The sequence below is a fragment of the Castor canadensis genome, chromosome 2, assembly GCF_047511655.1.
Source record: "Castor canadensis chromosome 2, mCasCan1.hap1v2, whole genome shotgun sequence".
Taxonomy (NCBI): domain Eukaryota; kingdom Metazoa; phylum Chordata; class Mammalia; order Rodentia; family Castoridae; genus Castor; species Castor canadensis.
Genome location: NC_133387.1, coordinates 86,443,303 through 86,447,967, shown reverse-complemented (window position 1 = coordinate 86,447,967; position 4,665 = coordinate 86,443,303). Strand labels below are relative to the sequence as shown.

At 43.0% G+C, this 4,665-nt stretch overlaps 1 pseudogene; it reads left to right on the top strand.

The window, feature by feature from the left end:
* Nucleotides 1-2,025: 2,025 nt before the first annotated feature.
* Nucleotides 2,026-3,791, top strand: LOC109678452 (DNA-directed RNA polymerase I subunit RPA12 pseudogene; annotated as a pseudogene).
* Nucleotides 3,792-4,665: the final 874 nt, after the last annotated feature.

Genomic DNA, 4,665 nt, shown 5'->3' with positions numbered 1-4,665 from the left:
GGGCCGCATTGGAGGAGCTGGGCAGATGTGCTCAGAAACCCAGTGAGCACATCTCACGCCCCTGTAATCCAGTGGGGAGCTGGCCATACCAGCCTCACCAGGCTCAAAACCTCCAGGCAGGCGAAGACCTCCTTTTCAACCCTGGGTTACTATGGAAAACCCGTATTTAGGAACTTCTGGGCAGGACTCTGCTTTTTGCTTTTGTTTCAAGTGCAGGCCTAACTTCAAATCCTGAGCACTTGGTGCACAATAAGTAAGACAAACATTTCTGCAGCATGCTTCTCCTTGACATCCTATAGAAGGATCTTTAATTTTTTAAAAAATTATAGTTATTTGGGAAAAAGATCCTACCTCTTAGTCTATGGAAGCTAAATAAATAAATAAATAAATAAATAACACTCTGCCTATGACAGGAAAAAAAAAAATGAGTTTCAAGAAGTCCATGTATGGCAGGGCTTCTTATGTGGTGGCCTGTGGGGCCAAATCCAGGCACTGACAAGAGGAACTTAAAGCAGGATGAGTCCTACATAGCATACCAACGACTTGCACTGAGGAATTAGATAAGCCCACCACTGACGGATGAGTGAGAAGCGTGAGTAGTTGTTTACCTCCAATGTCACAATTTCTACACAATGCCTACATAGTAGCTGTGATTGTCATAACCATTATAAAAACATCCCTAACTAGTCTATCTCCCAAGAGGTATTGCTAAATGAAAAAGCAAGTTGTAAAACAAGGTCTAATAGGTGGCTATTTTGTTATAATTATTTTAATCATCTCTGCATTGAATATTTTTAGGTTTTTGTTTGTTTGGGTGGCTGGGACTGGGGTTTGAACTCAGGGCCTCATGCTCGCTAAACCAGCGCTCTACTGCTTGAGCCACACCTCCAGTCCATTTTGCTCTTGTTATTTTGGAGATGGGGGTCTCGTGAACTATTTGCCCAAGCAGGCCTTGCATCTCAATCCTCCTGACTGATCCTTGGGATCTCAGTCTCCCAAGTGGCTAGGATTACAGGCATGTGCCACTGGCTCCTGGCTTCTATTAGGTTTTTGATTATTTGTTTGTTTGCCTTTTTTTCCTGATTACAATTCAAATATATGCTCAAATTCACACACATAACTCCCCCTCATCCCCTCCTCCCACCACTGCCAGAAATACCTAGAGTTAACAGGTTAGCAGAATTGCCTCCAGACTTTGGCTTTATCAGGTGAGATTTCTATGTGAGACATTTCAGAGATTGTGTGTGTGTGTGTGTGTGTGTGTGTGTGTGTGTAAACCTGTGATTCTGATATCTGAAAAAAGGTATTTAATTTAAAAAGGAAAAATTTTCTATTTCAAATCCTTTTTGGAAAAGGGGCAAAGCAAAGAAAGTACTTTTTTAAATTTATCAAAATTATCAATGAACACTCCAAGTAGTTCCAATCCCTCTTAACACCCAAAAGCTCAGTTGCTATTCAAAAACCACAGAAACCCAAAGGTTTCTACAGAGCTAGGTTCCTGGGACTCAAGACGTAAATGCAGGAACCAAAATATTACCAGATGCTATGGTTGGCACCTTCCTCCTCAGTGAGGCGACAGTCCCTGTGGTCCCCCTCACACCACCCTTGTCGCCGTATTCCAGGATCCTTGCAACAGTGGCCAGCTGTCTTCCTGCCCCATGCAGTGTGCAACACACCAGTGTTCTTATGAATTACCCTCACTGTTCCTAGCCTCTGTCCTCTTTCATTTTTTCCATACTTCACTGCCAGGTTAATCTTAGGAGGAGATGAGCAGAACATAGGTTTGGAACCTATGTTCCAAGACACATCTGTCCGAGAGACATCAGTGTCAACCTCAGACCTTCTTCTTTTCATGGCTAGAGACTTACCTCAAAGGTCAGCTATGAAGCAAGACACACCCAGATGTTTGGTGTCTCCTGAAAATATACATCACTACCTGTGCAGATGCTTGCCAAAAATTTGACTTTAGATCTGATCAAGCTGGTTATCATTATCAATGTACAGAGAATCAAAGGAGAGGGGAACATGGTGCACCAAACAAGGAGTCAAATCTGCAAAATTCAGAAAGTCTACAGCCAGGTGTGTCGACTCAAGCCTATAATACCAGCTACTCAGGTGGTAGAGGTAGGAGGATCTCAGTCCGAGGCCAGCCCCCAGAAAAAGCACAAGACCCTATCTGAAAAAAAAGTAAGGGTGAAGGGCATTGGCTCAAGTGGTAGAACATATGCTGCATGAGGCCCTAAGTTAAAATCTCAGTACTGCCAAGAAAAAAAGGCTGCAACAAATAAGAAAAATACAGAGAGGCTAGAGAGCTTTTCAGTGAAGAGACATGTGCAGAACTTATTTGAGCTGTGATTCAAACAAATGGGTTGTTTGTAATTTGTGACACAAAGGGAAGAGGTATTTGATGATATAGATTTGAAGGAATTACTATTAAATTAGTATGTTGACAGTATATGGTTTTCTTTTTCAAAGAATCTTTATCTTTTAAGACATACACTGACATATTTGCCGATGAAACAATACTACAACTGGGATTTCAAGAAACTAGTGGTGGGATGGGAGATGGAGGGTGTGGACAAACCAAGACTGGTGGCCAGTTGATGATCTCTGGAGCCCAGGGGGTTGCTTTTACTATTTTCTCCTCTTTCATATGCTTGAAAGTTTCCAATTTTCTCAATTTTAAAAGCTTGTCATTTCCCACATTCTGGGTTCTGTCATTAGACCCGTTTAATATGCTCCTGTGTTCTCTGAAGTCCTATAAGCATCAGTGGTGTCTGGGGACCAGACACGACAGAAGTTCTATTTTTGACAGGAATACTTCGCAGGTGATTTTTCTACTTTTATCAGGAGACACATAATTCCCACAATAAAAAGGTTTCAAAAAGTTAGTTTTTCCAACTGAAAAAATGGAGATGCTTCCTGGAGGGGTAATTTTGAGGCTAAATTATTTTTTTAAGTAAGGACTAAGCCTGGAGCCTGGCACATCCTGAGTGCCTCACAAATGCCAGATGTCTTCCTTCAGCCCCTCAATAACCTCTGTAATAATTCCCATTATCTATTGGATCAAGTTTTAAGTATACTTAAAATTCCTGATCTCAGGCCATGACTTGTTCCCAGTCTACCTTTCTATCTATCTTTAGCTCTAGCCTCTGCTTTACACACACACACACACACACACACACACACACACACACACACACACTGCATTCCTTAGCCCCATTCCTTTCTACTATCCTTCAAGATTCATGCTTGCTTCCTTTCTACTATCCTTCAAGATTCAGTTCAGGGATTACCCTCTATAGCTAGGTCCCCAATTCCCACAGTGCCCTACACAGGCTGGGAATTCTGGGAATTTTCACTCCTTGCTCTTAGAGGCAGGTTATCCCTCAACTGCATGTCCATGTGGACCTGGCTAGCACCTGCTCCAGCTTTCAGGTGGACTTGAATTTCTGCCCAGATGTGGCTCTGTCCTGCCTCTGTCCAGGGTTCAGAATGTAGTCACTTGTACTTACTGTGGCATCACCGTCAACATGCGGAACTTCAAAGGGAAGGTTGTGAAGACCTCAGTTGTGTTCCACAAACTGGGGACAGTCATGCCTGTGACTGAGTAGGAAGGACCTGAGTTCCAGGGACCAGTGATTGACAGGCACTGCTCTCCATGTGGTCATGAAGAAATGGCATACCACCCCAGACAGATTCGATCAGCCCATGAAGGACACATTGTCTTCTATACCTGTTCCAAGCACAAGTTTCCAGAAAAGGAAGACTTGATCCTTTTTTCTGAGTGACTCCCTCCTGGTTCTTAGATGCCTTGACTGTCCTCTCTAGTTGCAGTGTTTTGCTCCTAGAAGGGAATCTGATTCTCACGTGGAGACTTCGATTGTCCTCAGAATACTCCTACTCCTACTTGAGTTTAATAAGGTTATTTTTTTTTGTATTTAAAAAAAAAAGGACTCAGTTCGGACTCCACCTCCAGAGAACTATTGTGATCACAGTCATTTGATGTCACTCCTCAACAGCCTTCTGCTGCTATCTGTGTTTAGATTATTAAACTTCCCACGACACGTTACTTCTCCATCAGCCCTGGGGAATCTGTGTGCCAGCCCTCAGGTTTCTTTCCCCAGCATGGTTTGTGCCAGGCACACAGCAGTCACAACCACAGGTGTGTTGCCAAGTGAAAAGAACCAAAGAATGGGCCAGAAAATTACCTCCAACCAGAACAGAGGATGGCAAAGCTGTACAGGTATGTCCAAGCAGATTCTCAGTTTGGGCACTGGGAAGAATATAGGAAGATGCTTTTATTTCCCCTGAAAGAGAAAACATCTATCTGCATTTTCAGCCTTTCTTTGCTACCCTCACTCTAAATTCCACATGTGAAAGAAGCCAAGAGTTTTCCAGGCCCTGATATTACTGTGTTCATGGAAAAGATTAAGCTCAAGTGTCTGCACACACACAATTTGGGTCACCAACTATGCTCCATACGTATTAAAATACATGCAAGAGACCTATGAATTACATACAGATACCATGGCCCCGTAGTCATTTCAGAGGACTGCTAGCTACCCCTGTTTCAATAAGATAAGCTTCATACCTACCTAAATATTTGCTCTTTAAAAGGAGTCACGGCCAGGCGCGGTGGCTCACGCCTGTAATTCTAGCTAT